Source organism: Drosophila mauritiana, chromosome X (genome assembly GCF_004382145.1).
Source record: "Drosophila mauritiana strain mau12 chromosome X, ASM438214v1, whole genome shotgun sequence".
NCBI classification, from domain to species: Eukaryota; Metazoa; Arthropoda; class Insecta; order Diptera; family Drosophilidae; genus Drosophila; species Drosophila mauritiana.
Genome location: NC_046672.1, coordinates 20,283,834 through 20,290,808, shown reverse-complemented (window position 1 = coordinate 20,290,808; position 6,975 = coordinate 20,283,834).

Genomic DNA, 6,975 nt, shown 5'->3' with positions numbered 1-6,975 from the left:
ATTACGGTAATTATTTGTAATTTTTTTTTTCAGCCACCGGCACACACACAAGCACGCACGTTAACGCACACAGACGCACTGGCACAGACACAAGTGAAGGGACTTAGAGGCACAGCCACATGGACACAGAGACGGGGGCTGAGACTGGCGATCGAATCAAACGACACGGAGATATTAAACTATTTTTTTGCGGTAACCATGAACGCGACCACTACGAGCGGTTGGCAACGCCGACCACCGACGTCGGCAGCGACGTCGACCGCGACCGCGAAGCCGGCTGAGGGCCCCCGATTTGGAATAGAGCTAGTGCACAGCATCCAACAGTAACGAAGTCTCACGCAGCGAGCTCACGAAGTCGCCGGAGGACGCGAAAGACGCGAAGGATGCGAAGGATGCGAAGGACGCGAAGGACGAGGAAGCGCAGGCGACGCCTCATCATAATCACAGGCGAAAAGAAACAGGAGCACCTCACCTCCCAGGCACTCGAGAGCAGCCAACACCCCCTGCAACATCAACCCGCCCCCCAGGGGAACGTCTATGTCGACTTCTTGCTCAACTGCTGGGGGTATATACAGTCATGACTCCGCAAGACCAACGCGAAGGCTCACATAACACCAGTAATCTATTTTATCTTTAAATTTAAATAAAATTAAAATATTATTTGAATGGGAAAATTGCAGGGGACTGCACTATTTTTAATGCAATATCCGGCTCGGCGGACCAAAAACTCTGCTATCATCATATCATTTTGGTCCCTCGAGCCGGATATTGGCATCTTAAGTTGCAAGAAATCGGAAAAATGTTATTAGCAACTATGCAGACTACATAAATGGTATCTTGTAAATTTTAAATTTAGTAAACCATGTTTAAACATTTCGTTTTAGTAGTGCACGGTGAAACAGCTCCTTTGACTACGCGGTTCCATTTATTGAGGCTTGATTGTGCCGCTTCTTGCAGTTTTTCCTCAGCTTTGGCTGTTGTTGTTGTTCTGGATGCTTGGATGCCGCCTCTCCTTCTTTTTGGCTTAACATTTACCGCGAGAACCAGTAGCAGCGGTTGTCCTCTGGCAGCGCAGTCGAAGTCGACGGCGAAGCCGACAGCGACGCCGGCAGCTGGAGGGAGCAGGGCAAGGGGCAAAGTAAACCGAAAACCGAAACCAGAAAACGTCAACTACACCACAAGCAGAAAGGCCGCAACGACTTCTTCAAGTTGGACAGAGAAGAGTAGAACCACCAACCGAGCCACCCAGCTCCCGGCGCCCACCTCACCGCCCACATACCACCATACCACCATGCCACCCCCCCAAGAAAGGGCAACCCACCACGGATCTTAGAAAAATTGCGCTCAATTTTTTGGCGCACTCTGGAAAAAATTCCAGAGGCGATGGCGAGAGTGAGAGGTGCATAGAGGGCGAGAAAGAGATGGGCGAACTTCTTGAGTTTTTTCCCAGGCTTTTCTTAGCATTTCAGTGTTTTTTCATTTTTCCTGCTTCAACCCCCGAAAGAATTCCTCCTTGGAAAGGACTCAAAAAAATGCTCTCATCTCGTCTCAAAATGGGAAAAAGAAGAAAAATCCAAGCGAAAGCAAAGCGTTGGAGACGCGGCTTTGTGGCAAACCAGGAATTGGTAAGCCAGGGCGAAAGAGATGGCCTCTGCGCGCGAGAAAGAGAGCGCCAATGTCTTGTGGCTGCCATTTGCGGCCAAGAAAACCCGAAGAGTGAGTGAAAAATCGCAACCACATAGGGCACGGCCGCCCGCCCATCGACGAAAATATACAAAAAATTCCCTACAGGGCGGTGCTAAATACTTGCTTGGGTTTTTCGGCTTATTTATATTATATATACGTATATAAATATATTTTCTTTTTTTTGGTTTTTTTTCGGCCTTACACGTTGTTTTGTAGGCCTTTGCAACCCTCCTTCAGTTTGCGGTTTCTTCGAAAGAGGGGGTTAAGTGTGCGGCTCAGGGGTTAAGGGGTGGTGCACGGTGTATATGTGTTGGTGTCAGCGGTTGCGCACCACCAAGAATGTTTGTCCGTGTGTGTGTCTGTGTGGTTGAGCATTATGAAACCGCAGGAATTATTACACGCTGCGGTCGATTACTATATCAAAACTCCTCTAATCAGGCATCTGTATTGGACAGGGCGACTGATACACACACACACACATACGCAGAGGCGTAACCACAACCACTATTGCAACCACATCCACACACACACACACACACCCACCCACCCACAGGCACGCACACTTTGACAGCCAACCAAAACTACGCGTTCCGCTTGAGTCGATGCAGCCAATGAGCGGATTTCGATTGCCAAGTCGCTGGCAAATTCGCCAGCCAGCGGCGGGAAAATCCCGCTGGGGCCACGGGAAAATGGTGGAAAACGTCGAAAAATCCGGGCCGGAGAAAACATAATAAGGGACACTTTGAGCCGTTACTAATTGGAATCACTTAGCATGGCAGTCATCATCAATCAAACTCCAGCCCAAATGGTGATACCTATTTATATTTCAATATTTTAAAGGTCTAGCAATAACACATATCAAATTGAAGTGTCTAAATAGATAAATAATAATATCTAAATGTATCTTCGAAAAAGAACCTCCCTATTTTTTGTTTTTACATATATTTTAAGTCCTATTATTATCACTTGATCATCAATACCTAAACGATTGGTTAATTTTTAGGTCTCATATGTCGCCTGTGATTACGATCTAGATATATAGTATATCTAGTATATCTAACACATCTAGTATATCTAGTATATCCAGTATACAGTTATCTAGTATTTAGTAATTATGCTTAAAATATGAATTTTAATTTTAATAATCTGCGTACTCATGGTAAAATTGTTAGATAAATAGAATACACACAAACATAGAAGATTCTTAGTTGTATATAATACCATTATGTATATGGGGTATATCTTTCTCTTTCAATTTTCTACCTAACTTCACTTAGTTTTTGTTTTAAAGTCTAGTTAAATTTCTTTCTTTTGGCATCTAATTAGTAGATTTCCGCATGTGTGGCAGTGTCGCCACTTTGAATAAGTTCTGTGTGCTTATCATTAGCCACACACCCTGACGCACTCGTTAAGCTTATCGATGACACCCTTTCGCCTCGTCTCGCCCCAACCACGCCCACGCCCACGCCCTTAAAGCCCCCCAAACCCCCCGAAGACCAACGCCCCTGCCCAGGAAACCAAGCCAATTAAAACGATAAACCAAAAATGCCCAGCGGCGTCACCAAAGAGGGTAAATAATAATGAGAACCGAGAGAGGAATAATGAAAGAAAAAAGGCGGACAAATAACGATTTTTACTTTCCACTTCCAGTTTCCTTGGCTTTCTTGCTCTAAACACTGAGAAAAAACCTTGTATAAATATGAATTATAAATATATATTAATTTTTAATTCTTATTTCGTATTTTCACCTTTTCAATTAAATCTTAAAACATTATACATAGATCTTCTAATCAGGAAAAAGACGAAATGTTTATGTTTTGTTTTTCAGTGCACCGTTTTTTTCCTAGTTACTGGCAACGAAAGGCGTTCAAGTTGCAAGACCGCTAAGCAACGACACCAGCACCGCCGCCCACCAACCACCCACTCAACCACCCACACCAGCCACCCACCCCCTTCCCCCTTCTCCGGAGGAAGGACAATTATGAAGCAAGTTGGTCGCCGGAAGCTCGAGAAGCACAGTAGCGAGAAATCCTTGCTGCCGCCGAAAGATTTTGTGCAAATAATTCTAAAGTGGAACGACAATGGCAGCAAAGCGGTGGCAAGTGCCACTGAAGTGGGTGGGTGGGTGAGTGGGTGGGTTGGGCAGTGGGTGGTGCAGGTGACAGACGGTGCGACACTCTTCACTTAAGGGGAAGGGCAATATTTACTTAGAACAGCAGTGCAATATGTGTGCATTTTCAAATGCATTTTAAGCGGTATTTTTTGATACAATAATAATATTAAAAAAAATATAAAAAATTCCATTACATTGCCATAATTGAGATAAAAGTGTGTGATTTAATGTTAAATATGCTATAAAATGATTGAGAAACTATATCAGGATATTCGGTATACTTTTCAAGAACGATTTTGAAAAGCTTGTTTTCAATTTAAATGGTTTGATTAGAGTTTTCGCTTGGCAAAAAGCTTACAAAATGAAGAAAATGTAACAAATTTTAAAATTTTGATTGAAGGATCAAAATTTTAAAGGAAATACTTAATAAAAATTTATGTAAAGCATCGTATTTATAGAGCCTACATATTCTGATTATTTATTTTAAGCGCTCTCTAAATTTAATTTAACATTCAACTAAACTAGTATAAATATATAATTTTAATAATAATTGTTTAGATTAAATTGCGCAAAAAGGGTATATGAGATGCAATTAAAGTCCTGTTTTTTTCACAACTAAAGGGTTGCGCCTCCTTCAACCGCCTTCCATTCTGCCCATTGTGTTGATTTTTCTTTTAATTGTTGCGGATTTGAGTTCTGACACATTTGTCAACCTCAACAAAAAAACCAAGGGAGGGGGAGGGGGGTAGGTAGAGGAAGCCAGTCGGTATGGGACAAGGTTTGTTTATTATTTATTAGCCTGAGTCCGAGGGGGACTCCCTCCGTTGGTTGTAAGGACATGCGAGGACATCCGCTGGGATAATAATAAACATCGGGGGACTGAAGTTGTGGACAGCAGGAGGGAGGGGGACACCCCCAAGTCAAGTAATTTGTCAACGAGCCAACAAAATAAAAACAACTATGACAGCAGCTACACTGGAAAATTAAGTTCAGGGCTTCAAGGATAAAAGTCTGATATACACTGGTGGTAACAAGCAAATCAGGATAACATTCAAATGTGTTTCATCTCTATCTTAAGGCACTTGCAAACATAACTTCCTCGAAAGAATTCGCATTTTTTCGAGTGTACACACACGGACACCTGTGTGTGCGTGCATTTGTGTGTGTCTGCTTTGAGTGACATGTGTCAAAACTGAAAAACTACGCGAATTTGTGTCAAATACCCTTGTCAGTCCGCTTCAAGTGCAATAACACTTTGCCCCAACAAACACACAGGCTCGCTTAACCCCACACAGCCCCCTTGCGAGACACAGGCCACCCTTTAACCCCTGGCGCCCCATTTTGAACCGTCATAAGGACAAAGATAAATACCGGACAGGTGCAAAGTGTGAAGTGGAGTGCTTTAGAGTATGAAAAAGTTTGGAATTTGGCGAGGATGCGGCGACTGTTGATACGTGTCACTCAAAAATTTATAAACAGATTACTTTTTAAGGGGATAACGGTGGCAAATAAATCTCGCCAGCATTTTTCGTTTCTAACAACATGGTCAAAATGAAACTTTTTTCAGAAAGCAATTTCTACTTCTTTTCAGCGAGTACTTTATTCCATTTGCCATTATAAGCCCATCAAAAAATCAAAGTAAGATTTTAAACTGTTTTACATTTTCCTTCGCACTGCGCAGTTTTTTCTCCGTTTTCCGGAAAACCTCACGCATGAGCGGCAATATTTCTGAGGGGTCAAAGGTCACGCCATGTCTCAATCCAACTGGATTCACCCTCGAGCTAAGCGCCGCCGATTACACACATGGGAGCTGTAAACCGCGTTTTATGATTTCCCTTCGCTTTTTATGGACCCAGCTGGATGGGCCCCGTCGCCGAAATAGATCAGCAAAAAAGCGAAATTTGTGCAAATTGCAGTTTTGCCATTTATATTGTTTTTATGATGAGATATGGCGAAATATGGTAGTCCTCTGGTGGTTGCTTGGTTGGTTGTGGGTGGGGTGAAGTGTTGCAAGTTGCTTAGTTTCCGATCCCATAACTCAAATCATTTTATGAGTTGTTGTGACAGCTTTACAAAAGTATTGGCATTAATAGCACACATATGGCATTACTCTATTATATTGGTACTTGCTCGATGAATCTAAAGAAATGCCTTTCTTTCTTTTTTGTAGATTTTATTATTTTAAATCTCTCGCAGAAGTACCAACATACCAGCCCAATTCGGTAGTTACTCTTCCAGGATATCCCAGGACACGTTTACTTCACGTTTCGAGCACAAAATCCATAAAAAAGCTACTCACAAAAACGACAAGCTGTTGGTGCGTGCTAAGCATAGCTAAGAACCGAGATCCATACTTGTCCTAATGGCCACAGACATGGATATGGCCGGCCATGGAAACCCGAATTGGAGGCTAAGAGGTCTACAGCCGGATGACAATAACCATCGGGATAATAATAAGCGGCAGATAACCTTAATAATGACCAGAAGCGTCAACGAATTACAAAGGAGGGAATCCGAACTGGAGTGGGCACAGTGGATAAAGGACGAAACGTGCTCGATATTCAATAACCACATGGGTGAAAAAGACAAGGGACCAGTGGTGGCCATGTACTAGAAAATAGCTATAGCTCTACCGAAAATAAGCAAAAGGTTAAACAATAAATGATAATTTATTATAATGATAAACTTTGAAAAAGATTCTAAAATATTCCAAAACGAAATACCAATACCAAACGAAATTTGACAGTTTCCATTAACTAATAATGTTTTATTAGTATTATTTAATATTTAAATTAGTTTAACTTCATAAGTGGGTGGCATTCGTAATTCACTGCATCTACGCTTTTCAATTCATTTCGTGAAAAGTATGCTTGAACAGCATTTCACGATTTCTTTAGCCCACAAACGTTGACTTTCACTGTGTTTATGCGGTGCAGTTTTTACGCAGTATGCTTATTGTTTTGTTTACATAATAGTATATACATTTTTTAACCAATAATTCCAGCGTTTCTTGTTTCCTATCAACGTAGACAAATTGAAAGCATGAATTTGGCTGTGTTGCATAGACCTGGCTTTCACGCTTTCGTTGAATCATGAATTCGCATGGCATAAACGCAGTAATTATTAATGTTTATATTATCTAGATGGCGACACATATGTAAAAGCTAGAAAAACGC